General features: G+C 49.7%; 1 protein-coding gene across 16 annotated transcripts in view; it reads left to right on the top strand.

Moving 5' to 3' along the window:
• The first annotated feature begins 482 nt into the window (after window positions 1-482).
• PRRC2B (proline rich coiled-coil 2B) overlaps window positions 483-18,031 on the top strand; it is an 84,441-nt gene continuing 66,892 nt past the window's right edge. For 15 of the 16 annotated variants that reach the window (XR_005718477.1, XM_040225412.1, XM_040225423.1 and 12 more), the window contains exon 1: window positions 483-716. The gene's annotated coding sequence lies outside the window, so the exon portion shown is untranslated. The remainder of the gene's footprint in view (window positions 717-18,031) is intronic. The other variant, XM_040225413.1, reaches the window with a different exon arrangement.

Here is an 18,031-nt window from a genome sequence, read left to right on the forward strand (position 1 = left end):
CGGGCTCTCACCGCCCCCCGCGCGCCCCCCCACTTGCCCCCCACTTCCCAAGCCGCCCTGCGCCAGGGCCTCGCGCCCCTGGCCCCCTCCAGCCCAGCACCGCCCTCTTCCGGCCCGCTCTGCCCGCCTCCCGACCCAACCCCGCCTCAGGGCCTCCGTCCCTTTCCCTCAGCCCCGCCCCTCAGGCACCCCTCTCCCTCGCCCGGCCTCTTCAGGGGCCCCCGTCCCAGATTCCCCCTCTCCCAGGCCCCCTACTCCCGGCTTCGTCTCCTGGGCCCTGCAGGCCCTTCCCTGAGCCCCTCGCGCGAGCTCGACCCCCCTCTCCCGGGACCCCAGCCCCCGCTCTTCGGGCCCGGAGGCGGGAGGCGACCGCCGGTCCCCGGAGGCGCGGCAGGGGGCGCTGCGCGGGCTGAGGCGCGGCTGCGGACTGAGGCGGCGGCGGCGGTGGCGGCGTGAGGGGGAGGCGGGCGGAGGCGGGGGCGGCGGCAGGCGGGGGGGCGGGGAGCCGAGAGCTGGAGGGAGGCGAGCGGCGAGACACAGGCTCCGAGGCTCCAGCGAGCGAGCGAGCGAGCGACGAGCGAGCCCGGGAGGGAGGGAGCGAGCGAGCGAGCGAGCGAGCAGCCGCGCCGCCGCCTCGCAATCCGCCGCCATCCCGCCGCCTGACCGCCGCCCGATCGCCATCGCCCGGCCCAGTCGCGCCCGCGGAACTAGACCAGGTGGGCCCGGGGCGCCGGGCGGCGGGGGGCGGCGCGGGGCCGGGGCGGCGGCGGCGGGCGCGGCGCTAAAAGATGGAGGCGGCGCGGCCCGGGCCGGCTTTTGTCTCTCGGTGGCTGCTGACTGACAGCGGCGCTCGGGCCGGGCCGACCTTTGTCCGCGATCGCGGGGGCTCGGCCCGCGGGGCCGGGCTGGGGGCGACCGTGGGGCGGGGGGTGCGGCGGGCGGCCCTCTCCCATTGTTGTGGCGGCGTCGAGCGGCCTAGGCTCGGGCGCGCGGCGGGGTCGGGGCGCCCCCGGGGCCGGGGGGCCTCCGAGGGAGGGGCCGCGGCGCGGCCGAGGCTGCGGAGAGCCCGGGGAGTCGCCTTTCCGGCCCAGATTCCGGCGGCCGCGGGTGTCTCGGCGGCCCGAGGAGTCTGGGCCGGTTTCCTGCCGCCCGGCCCCCCCATCTTGCTTCCTCCTGAGAGCGGCCGCGGGATGCAGGGCCGGGGCCCGGGGCCGGGGAGGGGGCGGAGTCCCTCGCCCCCCGCCGGGTGTCCCCGAAGTTGGTGATCAGGGTTGCCGGCCTGGGTGCGAGGGACCGGGGGCTCACAGCCGCCCAGACGGCCGCGCTTTGAGTGCGGGAACGAGAGCATTATTTTCAAAACACTTAATGCTCTGTTGCTGAAAATGTTTAATAATAAACAAGATCTCTCCCCGCTCAGGGCCTGCCAGATGGTTTTTTTTTTTCCCCTCTCTTCCTCCCCCCCCCCCCCCCCCCCCAAGTAAAACCCAGCACTGTTGAAATCGCGGGCCTCTGAAGAGTGGATTTGCCTTCGTAAAATTGGAAGGCGTTTTTTTTTTTTTTTTTAAACCGTTTTCTCCCTCTTTCGAAATACCGTGGGAGGTCCAAGCCCACCTTGAGGCGAGCCGAGGAGGTGTTTTTCAGCCGAATGGTCGCTAGAAGGAAGAGGCGGGGGAGGGGGGCTGAGAGCTCTCCGGAGTGTGTCATTTGCTACATGGCTGCCCGAGAGAAACCTTCAGAAGGCTTTGGTTCACAGGATTGTTCAGTTGTCCCTGAGATTGTTGTTTTTCTGTAAGGTTTTGTGTGCATTTTAAGTGGCTTTGTACATCATCCAGTTTGGTTCCTGTAACCGTCCGTTTGAAGTCTCAGCATGGTTTCTGGGAATCCACTTGCAGCCATCTAGCCCTGTTTGCGCAGTGCTGGGGTGTTAAGTGGGCCTGGGGAGGCCCTGACTTTGAGGTGCAAGCCCTGCTTGTGTCAAATAGCTCAGATTCCCAGAGTCTTCGTGGACACAGGTAGGGACCTTGCATCCTCTCCCTCATAAGGCCTGGCACACAGTTGGTGCTTAATGGTGGTTTCTCCTGTGGCTGTTTGCACACCTGCCATCAAGTCCTAGGATGGAAGCTGAGCTACTGGTGGTGCCACCCTTCGTGCTGAGTGGTCAGGCAGATGCCACAGGTGCTGGACTGAGGCACGGCCAGGGAGAAGGACTGCAGGGCATGGAACATCACTGAGCTCTTGCTCCTTCAGCACTGGGGCTCAGTGGGGAGACCAGGCTGGAGAAGAGCAGGCTTTGGAGCACTCAGGAACTCCATCCATCTGGGCTGTGTGGCAGTGGGTTTCTCCCCTGGGATCGGGGTGCCTGCCCTTTCTGAGGCTGTTCCTGCAACTGGGTTTAAGGCACAGCGGAAAACACGAGATGCTCGAGGCTGAGGGCAACAAGCAGAGGCCCAGGGAGTCTTGCCTCTTGAGGGTAACTGCTTTCTGTCGGGAATGGCAAATAAACATTTGCTTGGACACATGTGTCCCTTGGAGCCTGGATTCTGGTCCTCATTGGGTTAGCTTATGCAAGTCTCAGCCTCAGCTCCTGCATCTGTAAAATGGGAATAATTACACCTTGCCTTGGGTATCTGTTGGGGCTCTTGGGAGCCTCACATACTATTTGCAACAAAGCACTTCCATCCATGGGAGGGTGATGAAAATGTATGTATGTATGTTTTTGTTGGTTATCTGGTTTTCTGGTCTTTTTAATTCCTGATCTTTTGCTCCTGTCATTTTGGTGGGTGGAATCACCCCAAATTCTGTCCGCAGCTAATGTTTTTATTTTGCCTTGTAGCACCAGAAAAGCCAAAAGAGAGAGGCTACTCAGCCAAGTCTGAGGTTTGTGCTGTTTATGGGAGACCATAGGAAGGACTGAGGCTAGTTTGGGGAGACTGACCCCAGTCTTGGCCATGGGTAAGGACTGAGACCTAAGTTACCTCTGGACCAAACCTATAGCTTGTTTGTAAAGGGCCCTGGAGACTCTGCTTGAACATAAGGTGGTTCTGCAGTCAGTGGGGAATTTGTTTCAGTTCATTCTGGCATTCCCACAACCACCTTGGTTTTGTTTTGTTCTCTGTGTGTGGGTTTTTTTTTTAAACCTCCTTGGAACCTTCTGGCCTCCTGGCTGTGTGACTGAGACGTTCTAGTGGGTCAAGTCATCCTTTCAGTTTTCCCTACTTCCTGCCTCTTGGCCCATCCTTTCCGTCTGATTTCAGTCTGGCCCAGCACTGTGGAGGTTCGCTGGGTGGTGATGTGATGAATTCACTGCCCCTTCCACAACCTTTTTATTTACCTGTGAATTTCAGCTCTGACTGGCTCCCTAATGCTACCTGCACGGTGGAGGGGCTTGTTTCAGCCAATTGTAGGTGCTTGTCTCTCCTTAAATATTCTGGGTCCTCTCCAGTCTCCTTCAAGCCCAAATGGGTAAAAAGAGAGTCTGGGGAAGGAAGAGCCAGAAAACCTTGGGAGAGAGGAATTTCAGGAATGGCAAGTCAGAACTAGTTCCTGCCCGGTCTAGTTGCCTGGAGCCTGGCCCAGGGATTTTTGTTATGCCTTTTGGTTGGCCCATCCCCTACTCCCTTTTAAAAATCAGGGTGGTTTTTTTTTTTTTTTTTTTTGAAGGATTATTTTTTTGTGCTTTCAAGTTTTTTTTTTTTTTTTTTATTGCACAAAGTACTGACTCATGTTGCTAATGGCTGTATGCTGGTTGTATGTCTCATTGTTCTACCGCTTTAAGATTGCTCATTTCTGTATTTGTTTCTATTTCAAACCAGAATAGGCCAGTTGGGCCAGTACATGTATTTCTAAATTTGATAATGAGGCTTCTCTTTTGTCAAAGGTGTGTATCTTGCTATGGGTGGGCAGGTGTTAAATAGGGCCTGTCTACACTAGATTTTAAAGCAGTGCATTTCCCTGTGAAAAAGAAAATTTCTAACAGAGAGATGTTGGGGTTTGTGTCCTGAATTTCATATTTTAGTCAGGGCAGACTAGACTGGCTTCTTTTCCAATCATAGCTTGATTTCTTTCTTAAGATTTTTTTTCCTGGGGCTTGTACAGACAAACCTTGGATTTGTCCTTTGAACAAAGAAAAAGGCATAATTTGGAAAATGTATGTACGTATAACTGAGTCATTTTCCTGTACACCTGAAACTCAGTATTGTAAATCAACTATAAAATTCAGTGAAAAAGAGGCAACGAGGTATATCACAGGACTATATTGAATATCTTGTAATAGTGTATAAGGGAAAATAATCTGAAAAGAAAAATATATGTAACTAGATCATTTTGCTGTACACCTTAAACCTGTTGTAAATCAACTGTACTTCAATTTAAAAAAGAAAAGTAAGGACGTCTCTGGTGGTCTAGTGGTTAAGACCACTAGAAGACTCTGTGCTTCCAACAGAGGGGGTGCAGGTTTGATTCCTGGTCAAGGAAGTAAGATCCCATGTGCCTCGTGGCACAAGCAAAAAATAAAGTAAAACAAAAAAAGAAAAGGCATGGCCTGTGGTGGCTGGAGATGAGAGAGAGGTGGGAGAGGGTGAGCTTTCTGATGGAATAAAATTGTTTAGACAGGCTTTTGGGTGAACAAGGTGCCATTTGGACTGGCGTCTTCCCCTGGGAACAGGAGGACCTGGGCTTTGCTGTAGGTGATGTCGCTGTGCCTCTGTGGGTGGCACGTGGGAATCTGCTCTGGGAGGGAGGCCTGCCTTCCTGAGTTGAGCCAAAAGTCTTGGTTGGGCTTGTTCTGAGCTGTGCTTGCTTTTTTTGGTGGTGGTTTTCTGTGCGGCCTGAGCTCAGGGCTGGGTTGCTCCTGTGAGAGTGTTGGCTTGTGAAGCTGTGCAGGTGGAGAGGTGTCTGTGGGCAGAGCGTGGTCTATCTTGAGTTGCTGGCAGTCCTTCACATTCTCCCAGGTGACCTCCTTCCACTCTTACCTCGGCAACTGGTTTTGTAGCTCTGCTCTGTATCCTTCTTCCTTTCAAGAAAGCTGCCAGCCTTTTCCTCCTCGTGGTAATGCAGAAACAGTTCGTGTTGCTTTTAGAAGTCACTGCCGGACTTTGGCCAGGCATGGTGCAAGGCCCTTTAAGTACTTTTCCCCCAAAAGCAACCTTCCCCCTGAGGGGTAGGGGGACTGCAAAATACTGAAAGGAATAAAGACAAAAATAAAAACACAAATCACCTCTGACCTCACCATCCAGAGGCAGCTGCATTAAGACTCATGGATTTCTTTCCTTTGATTATATGTTTTTTTCAAAATTAGAAAATACTACTATATACACTATTCAGGGATTATAGATCCTCTTAATGTTATAGTATATTTCCCTGAGTTGTTGAAAACATGGTTTTTTAATAATAATAATAGTTGCTGTTACATGGATATATCATGATTTACTTAATCCTCCATTATTAGATTGTTGTTACCCCCTTTGTGTTCTTACAAACAAGACTTTAGGGAGCATCCTTGCTTACCAAGCCTTGGGTCCACGTTGCTGTTGCCTGTAGGTGGAATTCCCAGTTGGAGGGTGTGCAGGCTCCTGCTTTGGCTCAGCAAGTGTCTCCTGCAGCCCTGGCTACCTCTGTGTCCAGCCTCGGTCACAAGGTGGCTTCCTTCTTAGACCGCTGAGTTCTGGGTGTCTCAGTCCTGGCGAAGCCCTTTGATGAGCGGAGTTGGGGTCTTACTCTGTTTCCTGGCTTGGATGTGGACAAAGGTCTTGATTTAGACACTAACTGTTCTGGGACTTAGATGTGGATGCCCCGCTCATGTTCCTCAGGAGCTTGTGTCCAGTGGAGGGAGATGGTACCTCCTTAGAGAGGCCTTCCAAGCCGCTCAGCCCATCTCCATCATCACCCTCCGTGATTCTTCCCTAGCCCATGCTGCTTCTCTATTTGCTTTTTTCCTCTTGCTGTCTTTTCACAACTTTAAATACAGGGTTTTTTTTTTTTTTATTGTTGTTTTGTTAAAAAATTATTGTAGAATAGAAATGACATAAGATTTACCATTGTCACCATTAGTAGGATTAAGTACATGCCCAGTGTCGTGCAACCACTGTCTGTCTCTAGAACTTGATCGTCCCCGCACATTGGAACTCTGCACTGATTAACATTGGAACTCTGCACTGATTAACACGCCCCCTGACCCCCACCAGCCATTCCCCCTGCCTCAGGCCCTGGCAACTTCCAGTTTACTGTTTGTCTCTATGAGTTTGATTGGTCTGGGTCCCTCAGATAAGTGGAATTGTCCAATATTTGTCCTTTGGTGAATGGCTTCTTTTACTTAGCGTGGCTTTTCAGGGCTCATCTATCTTGTGTTGTTGTGGCATGTGTCTGAATTCCATTCCTTTTTAAGGCTGAACAGTAGTCTCTTACAGGCTTCCCTGGTGGCTCAGCTGTAAAAGCATCTGCCTGCAATGCAGGAGGCCTGGGTTTGATCCCTGGGTTGGGAAGATCCCCTGGAGGAGGGCCTGGCAACCGACTCCAGTCCGAGTGCCTGGAGAATCCCATGGACAGAGGAGCCTGGTGGGCTCACACAGAGCTGAACGCGACTGAAGCGACTAAGCAGCAGCAGTCTATGTTATGCCCTCAGCGACCGCCTTTTGTTTATCCCTTTGTCTGTAGATGGCCTACAACTTACAAATACTTTGGGTTTTTTAATTTTTGTTGTTTGTTTGTTTCTGTGCTGCCCTGCATGCAGGATCTTAGTTTCCCCACTAGGGATCCATCCTGGGTCCCCTGCAGTGGTAGCGCAAAGTCCTAACCACTGGACTGCCTGGGAACTGCCCAACATTTTTGTTGTGTTTTTTTTGACTCGCCCTTACGCCCCAGTGGAATGCGTGTCACATGAAGCGGATTTTTCGCTTCCCGCCTCCTGATGCTCTGCGTCTCACACAGACGGCCCTCCATCCGTACATGTTGGGTGAGAAGTTGAGCCCAGCTTGGCCCGGGTTCAGGCGGTCAGGGAAGGCCTTCTGGAGAACGTAGCTGACTTGCAGTAAGCTCCTCTTGAAAATAGGGAGCCCTGGAGTATTAAAAATGTGTTTCTAAGTTGAAATGCCTGGGTTGCAGAAGAAAGCTAGTGAGTCAGCTTGCTTTCCAGAGCGCTAGGCTCTTCAGTGTGGATGTGGTGAGAATGCTGGGGGGTGGGGCAGGACTTCAGCACCAGGCCTTGAGTTGATTTTCCCAACGTGCTTCGAGCTCATCTCTGTGTGGAATTGGGGGGGTGAATCTCACTGCCGCACCAACTGGAAAAAGGAGGTCACCTCCAGCACTCTTTCCACGGTTCCTTTGTTTCTTTAGAGCTTTTTTTGGCAGGTGTTGTTTACATCCAGTTCAGAGCTTAAAGAACTGCTCTGTTCCAGGGCGTGCAGAACACACAGGCTGGTCTGGGAGGGCCAACCTGTCCGTGGGTCTGAATGGGCTGAGTGTTCAGAAATAGTTGGGGAGAGTGGAACACTGCCCTGAAGCATAAAGTGGAATTCTTTCTGATATAAAATTAATTGCAAAAATATACTTGCTGGGGAAAAAAAAAGCAAGTGTGTGTAGAAAAATGAATGCTCTTCTCTTCAGCTTCCAAGGCAATAGGCGTCATTTATGGTTCGGTGTGTTTATCCTTCTCATACTAAAGAGCAAAGGTGGGCTCATGCTGTCCTTTTCTTCATTTTCAAACGTAATCATGAGCTTTTTTCCCCCAGACTAATATATACAGATCTATCATATTGTTAATGTTTTTAAAATATTTGTAAGGTTTTTTTTTTTAATATGCACGTGTATGGAAGAAGAAAACAAAAATAGGTCTTAATCTTGACCTTGGCCCAGGTAGTCCCAGTTGATTTGTTTTAGAAAGTACTTAGGAAAATTAAATCTATATTGAAAAATATAAGGGTTCTTCCCCAGTCTTTCTGAAAGGAGACCATTGTTTGAAAGCAGGGAAGAAAAATTATGCACATTATCCATTCCCCGTGTGTGTGTGCGCGTGTGCGCGTGTGTGTGTAGACCTACAGCAGGCTGCCCCTCTCACTTAATGTCGTGTGTGTGTATCCATTCCCCGTGTGTGTGCGCGTGTGCGTGTAGACCTACAGCAGGCTGCCCCTCTCACTTAATGTCGTGTGTGTGTATCCATTCCCCGTGTGTGTGTGTTTGTGTGTGTGTGTGTGTAGACCTACAGCAGGCTGCCCCTCACTTAATGTCTTGGTGTGCTCCATGACACCTGTGTAGACTGATTACATCATTTATTTTAGCGACTACAGAGAGTGATCTGTGGATTCACATGATTTTACCCTGTTTCCTATCGGATGTGATAGCACTTGAGAGTATGTTTCTGTAGTGTGGGGTCTTCCCGTTGAGTAGCGTTTCGGTAAGAGTTCCGTTAAACTCTTTTTAAAAAAATTTTGTGCCAATTTACATATACGGGAGTGGGTGTTTCTGAACTGGGGGCTTTTCTAAATGAATCATCATTTGAGGTCATTTTGGGCGCACACGTTTCCCAAATTAAAAGCAGCGACTGTTGAAGGCTTCCTGTGGTCTGGTGTAGGGTCTCAGCCTTTGATTGGCATTGACAGGCCCAGCAGGGGTGGGATTCCCGAGGACTCCAGTGCAGGTGCCTGGGCATCTGCTCAGATGAGGCCGGTGGGGGCTGGTGGGGCTGGTGTGCGGAGAGGCACAGGCAGCCAGGTTTCCTTTGGTTTTCCTTTTCAGTTAAAGTCATGGGACTTGGCACAGTTGTTTTCTTCTAGCCTCTGTGCATTCAGGGACCGCCCCCGTTGGGGAGTTCTCACAGCAGCCCTTCTGGGGGTTTCTGAGGCTCGCATTGCAGCCCTCGGTGGTCTTGCTGCCAGTGACGCGGCTGCTGTGTGGGAGGGGTTGTCTGGAGGCCGCTGCCCTCTTGCTCCCAGTTCTTTACTCACCCACTTGTCTCTGGCCCCCACTTTCCCCGCCTGTCTGTTCTAGGAGCTCACACCTAGTGGGCGAAGTGACTACGGAAACGAAGCCCCTGGAAACGCCTGGGTGGGATTTCATCAGGCCAGGTGTTCCGGGAGACGAGTGCCCAGGGCGGGGTGCCGTGGGGAATAGAGTGCCAGCCCTTGCGCTTGTTATTGTTAATTGGAACCTGGAGAGAATCCGTTAAATTCCTTTTCCTGAGGGAGAGTAGCCCTTGGCTTTGGTCAGCTGTGTTCATATCCAGGTTCTTCCACTTGTGAGCTGGGTGATTAAGATGATTTAATCTTCTGGAGTCTCCATTCTCTTTGTCTGCAAAATGTCACAGTGACACCTGCCTCCTAGCACTGGGGGAGGATTGAATGGGTCCTACGCTGAAGTGTTTCTAAGGTGCCTGGCACAGGTGGGCAGGTGCTCAGTAAACAGTAGCTATTAATGGCTCCTGGATCCAGCAGTAGCTGAGGGCCTGGGGGTTTGGAGCAGGCAGGCTTATACACTTGGGGCTCTTTAGTTCGCTGGAGGTTGGGGTTTCTAATTGTGTGCTCAGCCCTGTGCTAAAGATTTAAACCCAAGTCTCACAGCACCCTCCCTCACCGGCAGGAGCTCAGACAGTGTAACCAAGGGCCTCCCTGGGGCATTGGCGCTCTCCCTACTGTCCACTCTTTCCAAGGTAAACACGCCCAACAGGAGCGTCTGATCACTGCCAGCTGCCCTTCACTGAGTTTGTTCTTTTCTTGGAGAGTTTTAGGTAAATGTCTTGAAAAGAATAAAGACAAGGTTTGTTGAAGTTGATGGCGTCAGGCAGACAGACCTTCTGGACCTTAAACAGACCTCCTTCATCCCTGTTTCCATATGTGAGCCCCTGTTTCTCAGTCTGCCCAGAGGGGATGGAACCTGCCTCCTAGGGTTGCTGTGCTGATGGCACCTGGTCAGCTCAGAAGCAGGACGCCGTGTTGATTCCGTACCGCCAGGTTTGGTGGTGGTTCAGTCGCTCAGTCGTGTCTGACCCTTGCGACCCCATGGAGTGTAGCCCGCCAGACTCCTCTGTCCGTGGGATTATCCCCACAAGAACGCTGGAGTGGGGTGCCATTTCCTTCTCTGGGGGATCTTTCCCACGCAGGGGTCGATCCCAGGTCTCCTGCATTGCAGGCAGATTCCTTGCTGACTGAGCCAGCAGGGGTTCTCACAGCTCAGTTTACCTAAACGCTAAAGAATGCAATGAAGTGAGTGACAGGACAGGCCCGTTACACACGCCCCAGACACTCCAGAAAGTGCACAGAGTAGGAAACAAGTCACCCTTGCAGGTGCTCTCTCCTTCAGATTGAGAGATGAGTGCCGTCTTAAATAATTTCGTTTTCTAGTAATGGGGATGTTTTAACCACCTGTGAGTTCTTGCCCTGACGTGACCACCGGGAAACAGGAGACAGGAGCCTCCCTTTAAGTGTATATGCTTCAGACATGCTGAATGTGGCTCCCCAGCGCCGTCACTTTGGTCCTTTCCTGCCTAGAAAGGGCCATGGTCGCTCTCTCCGCTTGGGTGAGTCGTCGTGCCGGGGCGGTCGTGTCTGGCAGCAGCAGAGCGTAGCGTTTGCCAGGCGCTTCGCTCCGCAGAGCGTCAGGCGAGTGATAAGGTGTTGGCGTGGGGAGTCCGGGGAGCGGGGGCAAGGTGGGCGTGTGCTCTGTGACGTGGCCTTGTCGGGAAGGGGCAGCACAGTCTGTGATAGTTGGCAACGGGGGCTGCAAGAGCAGAGCTCTGTCTGGAGGGGGCTGGTCCCATGAGAGCCAGTTCTCATTAATAACCCGCTGGGAGGGATTGGGGGCAGGAGGAAAAGGGGACGACAGAGGATGAGATGGCTGGATGGCATCACCGACTCGATGGACGTGAGTCTGAGTGAACTCCGGGAGTTGGTGATGGACAGGGAGGCCTGGCGTGCTGCGATTCATGGGGTTGCAAAGAGTCAGACACGACTGAGCGACTGAACTGAACTGAAAGTCAGCCTGTGTGCACCCGGGCGCATGGCTCCTCTCCAGTGCCAAAAAGACAGATTGGCATCCTCCTGAAAGCCCCTGGGCAACGCTTGGCCCTCCTTTTTGGGGTTCTTCCTTTTCAGACCTGGTCTTGCCTGATTGGTGGCCCTGGACTGTCATTGTCCTGGGTTTCTTCTGGAGTCTGAGGCTTGGAGAATAAATGGCATACGGGTTCCCGGGCTATAGTCCTTTGGACTTTGTTGGAGAGCGTTGAAACCAACCCGGCCGTTTTAGCCCCTGCCTTCAGTATGTGTGTTAGTCACTCAGTTGTGTCTGACTCTTCTGCAACCCCGTGGACTGTAACCCACCAGGCTCCTCTGTCCATGGTATTCTCAGGGCAAGAATACTGGAGTGGGTTGCCATTCCCTTCCCCAGGGGATCTTCCCGACCCAGGGATCAAACCCAGGGTCTCCTGCATTGAAGGCAGATTCTTTACCATCTGAGCCACCAGGGAAACCCTGCCTTCAGTATATTGGGTGCTTAGTTATTGATGGACCATCTCTGTCACAGCACACACACCCTGCTGCACATGGCTTAGCTCTGAATGGGCATGATAGAGTGCGAGAGGGCGTGATGCGACTTTGGCCTGGTCCTTCACCTCTCAGCCTCCACTCCCTCATCTACGGGGGCCACAGTGAAGACGGCCACCCCAGCGTTGTTGGCAGGATCCTCTGCACAGCTGTAATTACTATTCTGCCAGCCTGGTGGAGTAATTCCCTGCTCGGGTTAGAGGGAGGTGTTGCCCTCCAGGTGGAATGCTTTGTATGCTAACAAGCCTCCTCTGGGGCCGTTTGCAGCCTGAAGCTGGGGAGGGCGGTGGGTGGAGGAGGGCTGCCTGAGGAAGACAGGGTCTGTGCTAAGGGTGCTGTGGGCCACATCCCCGTGGGCATGAGCTGCTGGAGGGCTTCCCATGTGATAAACCTGATGATAGAGGTCTGGGGTCTGAGCCCTGCTGGTTTCTCTGGATGGCGTCCCAGTTCTCTCCTTCCTCACCTCTGTCTGCCCTGCGGTTCTTTGGGCACAGACTAAAAATAGGCTTCGTAGAAATGTCAGACAGTACAGGAGTATTGGCCCACGTGTAAAGTTATATGTAGCAGGACGTTAGCTGTAGCATTATTTGTCACAGGACGAGGTTGGAAATAAGTTACATGTCTGGAGAGCATGGGTAAACAAATGTGGCACAAATGTGCAGTGAAATACTGGGCAGGCATTAAGAGTCTCAGGGTGGTATGCATTTTCTTGGGAAAAAAAATAGACCACACGTCTAATAAAAAGAAAGCAAGCAATAATAAAAGAAAGCAAGTTTCTGCATGATACAGTAACAACCCTCATCTATAGAATAAAAACCCAAGACCACAAAAAAAACTGCTGATAGCTTTACACAGCATCCACCAAGTTCACATTGTTACCTTTTGAGTTGGATTGACTTGTTTTGCCTATTTTAGGATCATTTGAATTTGTTACACTGAATGTGTATTAGAAATACCTGTTAGTTAACAGAGATAACTAATTACAGAGGTAACCCATATAAATTCAAATGAAGACACGTACCTATGGGCCAGACCCCTGGGTTGGTGCGGATTGGTGCCTTACTGGCTCTTTCCTGGTAGTGCATCATCCAGGCTCTGAGTCTTGCTCAGACTCACCCCAAGTGCCTCACCTCCTGGTTCCGGGGCCCTGATGGGGGTCACAGGAATCCAATCAATTCAGTCATGTCTGTTTATATATCACTGGTCCTCAGAAATTGCTCTGTTGAGCTGGTTCAAAGGAACAATCCAATACAAATGCCATCTCCAACTTCTGTTCTCTGCTAAATCAGATTTTACAATATAGATTGCAGTGGCATTTGCAGAGTGCTTCTCGCTTGATAATTCGCCATTATTTGGAGGCAGAAAAGGAAGGAGAAACGGAAATAGAGCTTGTGTGTCCTGTGTTTCTTTTATTTGCCAGGTCCTTGCTAAGTTTTGACCCTGGGCAGGGAGACCTTTGTGTGGAACATCCATCCAGCTGTCCATCCCTGGCTGTATGTTGAAATTGCCTTAAGTTTTTTATTAAAAAAATTTTTTTCTACTTGCTAAGTGAACTGCATGTTGAAAAGGTGGGATAGGCCAGTAGCTCTCTGCAGATTGCAAATGGATTTCTAGCCGAGTCCTCTCTCAGGCTTCAGCTTAAGCCAGTGTGCCGCTGAGCTAGGTGAACAGGGACTGACCCCACTGCCCGTGAAAGAAGGAGCTGTAAGAATTTTAAGTAGATCAGCAATTTTTTTTTTTTTTTTTTTTAAGTAGATCAGCAATTAGGACGATGGTCACTGGAACCATTGAGCCAAGTGCTGTGCTTGGGGAGACACAAGGCAGACCCCAGTGGGTGAGGAGCCTGTAGCCGGCACACACCATGTGCCCGTTGGACCCTAAATTAAGAGTGGGGTTCTTTACCTGATGCTTTCCTGCTCAGACCCCACTCCACCCTGGGCCAGACTCTCCCTGCACAGTACCATGGCCCCAGGGGTACGGACAGAGCCTGGGAGAACTGTGGGCCTTTTATTTTGGGCCTGGGCCCCTTGGTGGCCAGCGTGGACCCTGTAATCACAGTAGCAGGTGTTTCTCCAGTGCCCAGCACTCCTGGATGTCAGACTTGACTGGGTTCAAGTTGAGGTTTTGCTGTGCCTTAACCTGAAGCTAGTGACCTTGGGCCAGTCATTTAACTTCCCTGAGCTTTGATGTCTTGTCTGTAATTGAGGGTGCAAGTACTTTTCTCTAAGTGGCTATTTTATTTTTTGTTCCAAAGAACTCCTGTTTTAAATTTCAGCTTTATTCAAATATGCTCATTAAGTTACTTTTGGCTGTTTTCTTTGTTAATTGTTTCTGCTTGCCTTCTCATTCAGTTGTGTCTTTTTTCTGACTTCTTATCAGATGCTTAATTTCATTCTTTTCTGTTAGGAATTTTAAGTTTTTAGATTAAGTTTCCTCTGAGTACAAATTTGTCTTTGTTTCATGTGTGGTGTTCTTTTCTCCATCTGTGCTATTTTCTAGGTATCCTGCAACTATGATTTTGAATTCCCCTTTGAGTCAAAAGTTTTTTAAGAGGGAGTTTTAGGTTTTCCAGCGGATAGCATTATTGTTACTTCTGCTTTCGTTACATCTTGTTTCATTGCACCGAGCTGAGAGATTTTTGCTCTTTCAGGATTTGGGGCTTTCCTTAAAGTCACACATAGAGAAACGTTTTGAACATGTTTGCTGATGTACCTTTTCACATGATTCATGAGTTTCTGTTTTGAGTGGGCTTTAGATCAAATCTTACTTAAGACCAAGGTTTAGAGATTTCTGTGTTTTCCAATGTTCTCTATTTATAGTGATTTTTTTAAAAAATTATTCTATAAATATAGGTTCATGACAGTTATATTTTCTTTGTGGAGTGTACTTCCTACCCATGTAAAAATGACTCTTCATTCTGCTTTTGTGTCTGGCTTCTTTCATCAGTGTTGTTACACGTATTTGTGAGTTTCACCCGTGTAGTTGTGTGTGAGTTTATTCCTTCTCATTTATCTTTTTTTCCAGTTTTATTGAGATATAATTGACAAGGTGTACAGGATAGTGACTTGACTTTCATACACTGTGAAATGATTACCCACAGTACGTTTAGCCAACGTCATCTCGTACAGATAACAAAATTAAAGAAATAGAAAAAACTTTTTTTCCTCCTGATGAGAACTCCTAGGATTTACTAACAGATTTTCATATATAACATACAGTAGTGTTAATTATGTTTACGTGTTATACATTGCATCCCTGGGACTTACTTATCTTGTGACTGGAAATTTGTACCTTTTGACCACCTTCATCCTTTCCCTCTCCACTCCCCTCTGGTAGGCACATATCTGCTCTCTTTTTCTGTGAATGAGTTATAGTTACTTAGTTACTTAATTACTGGTACTTTGTTTAATTGACCCACAGCACTGTATTGGTTCTTGGTACACAGCATAGTGATTCAGTATTTTTCCACATTTCAAAAGATCACCACGGTAAGCCGAGTTACCATCAGTCTATTCCTTCTCATTGTTAAATAGTATATTCTGTTATGTGAATAGAGTGGCTTCCCTGGTGGCTCAGACAGTAAAGCGTCTGCCTGTAATGCGGGAGACCTGGTTTCGATCCCTGGCTCGCGAAGATCCCTTGGAGAAGGAAATGGCAACCTGTTCCAGTACTCTGGCCTGGAAAATCCCATGGAGGAGCCTGGTAGGCTACAGTCCATGAGGTCGCAAAGAGTTGGACACAACTGAGCAACTTCAGTTTCACTTTCATGTGAATATAGTATTTGTTGATTCTAGTAGTGATAGATTTTTTAGCTTGTTTCCATTTTGAGCTATTCCGAATAGTGCTGGCTGTCATTAACACTCTGACACATCTTTCATGCGTGTGAGTATGTGTTCTCTTGGGTTCATACCTAAGAGTGGAACTGCCAGGTCACAGGGGAGACCCTCGCTTGGCTTGGGTGGATGGCTGCCTGTTTTCAGAGATGCTAGCTGTTGCCATGCCCGCCGCGGGGCAGGCGCAGTGTCCTCCACACTGCAGCGCTTGTCATCAGGCTGTGTCAGCTCTCCCCACACTGCTCTCAGGATTCCATGACCGATTTCTGAAATTGAAATGAAAATCAAAGGCCAAGGATAATCGAAGCACCCTCGAAGAACCCAGCTGATGTACTGAAGAACACAGTACTAGATGTGAGGACTTGGTAAGAACTACAGTAAGTGAGGCATCGCAGTGTTGGTAGAAGGATAGACAAATAGATGGATAGAATAGAACTGATCTTGAAACAGACTGTGTATGAATAGTCACTTAATTTGTGACAAAGGTGCCACATAACAAATGGGAAGGGTGACCTTTTCAAAAGTACTGGGAGGGGACTTCCTCAGTGGCCCAGGGGTTAAGGCTCAGCCTTCTAACACGGGGTCATGGGTTCAGTATCTGGTTGGGGAACTAAGGTTCCACATGCCATGGGTGTGGCCAACATTTTTTAAAAAACATAACATTAAATAAAAAGAACTGGGAAAGTTGGATTCTCTGTATGGGGGTGGGGGGAGAATTTTTCAACCCCAAATCCTATCCAGGATCAGTTTTAGGTAGATTACAGAGCTAGACATGAAAGAGAAAACAGCTTCTAGAATAAAACAGGAGAATTATCTTTATGATCTTGGAGAAGACAAAATTCTTTAAATAGGATACAGAAAGCACCACCAAAATAGGAAAGATTTATAAATTGAAGTGCACTTTGAACTTCCTGTATTCTGGAGCACTTGATCACAGATGCGCCAATAAAAGGCAGCGCACAGTGGTCTGCAGTTGCCCAGCTGCCTGAGAGGACGTGCCGGCTCTGTCTGCCCTGGGGACCCCTGCCCCGCTCTCATCAGGGCCGGTCCGCTCTTGCTGTAGTGCGGCTGCCACCTTGGGCCTTGGGTGGTGGTCCCTCTGGGTCTGGTCCCTCTGTGCTGGATCCCTGGTCTCTTGCATCCTGTGTGTATCATTGGTTGGGGAGCGTGAGCATCGAGTAACAGCAACTGTCTTAAGCTGTCTTAAACAATAAGGACATTTATTGGCTCAAATAAGAACTCCAGAGGTGGGCAGGCTCTGGGTGTTGGTCCTGTGTGGGGTGTCCCTGATGAACCAGGTGGGTCACTGGTAAGGAGGCTGAGTTTTTCCCTTAGACCAGGCGTGCCCCTCGCCCAGCTGGGTATGGGCCAGCCTCTCAGGCCTCTTGTCTGCCTGGGGGAGGACTAGGTCCCTCCTCTAGACAGGAAGAAGGGAGAGCTGGCATCCAGGCGGGAACGGCTACTGCATTTATTTGCCACTTGCTCCTGGAGCATCTTTCCCTGCAGCTTTCTAAGAACGGGAATGCTTCGTGGCCTTGTGTCACGAGTTGAAAACGTCCTTCCATCCCCACACTTGGCTCGGTCAGCTGGATAGAGGGTTAATGATGCTCAGGAGAGTCAAGTCACTGGCTCATGAGGACTCACTGCCATTCCCTTTGTTCCTCCCTGGGACCTTTTTTGCGGGTGATGGTTGGCTTTTGGCAGCTTTGGGGTTCTTGTCTTTATCCCTAATGTACTGAAATTGCCCGTTGTACCTTGTGTTCTTTTTACACCCATTTCTCTGAGCACTTGGCAGGTCCTTGCAGTCTTGTATACTTCAGCTCTGGGAATTTGTTGTGTAACTTTTATTTGATAATTTCCCTCCTCTTGTGGTTCTGGAAATCTTAGTTAAATTTGGACCCTTGGATTAATCTAATTTGGGGTAGGAGTAGAGACTAGTATTCATTTATCCCCCTTGTTAATTTTTCTGAGAGATCCTTTGTCTTGCATTTCTGCCACTGATGTGAAAGTTAAAATCTGTAAGAATAGTTTGGATTTATAGAAAAGTTGGAGGTTCTGTGTATTCTGCTCTCAGTTTCTCTTAAAAAGATCTTCCATTATTATGGTCCATTTGTCCTGGCTACTTAACCAGTATTTATACATTGAAGTCTGTTTTATTCACATTTCCTTGATTTTTGCCTAATGTTCTGGGATACAGTGTTTCTGTTCTAGGATACAACGTTTAGTTGTCACCTTTGGGTTCTCTTAGGTTGTGACAGTTACCAGGTTTCCCTTGTCTCCAGTGGCCTTGAGAGTTTCGAAGAGATATTTTGTAGAATGCTCCTAGTTGTCATTTGTCTGGTACTTTTCTCATGATTAACCTGACATTATGGGTGGGGTTTTGGCTGTCCTGTCTTAAATTCGTCCTCGGGCTTTTTCCTGTTTTCTGATTGCCCCTTAAGAGAAAAAAAGTCCTGATGTGTGCACGCAGCATCTTCTCTTAATTTCCTCAGGACATTAATTAAAAAAAAAAAAAATACCTTTGGTTCCCGGGACTGTGTTTCCTCCAGGCTCCTTTGTTTGGTTTGTCTTTCAGTTGCGGTCTCAGATGAGCACAGCTGATTGGAAAACCTGGTGGGTGGGTCAGAAGGAGCTCTTGGGGGTGGGGTGGGTGAGTGAGAAGCCATCCTTTTA

Source organism: Oryx dammah, unplaced genomic scaffold (assembly GCF_014754425.2).
Source record: "Oryx dammah isolate SB20612 unplaced genomic scaffold, SCBI_Odam_1.1 HiC_scaffold_25, whole genome shotgun sequence".
Lineage (NCBI taxonomy): Eukaryota > Metazoa > Chordata > Mammalia > Artiodactyla > Bovidae > Oryx > Oryx dammah.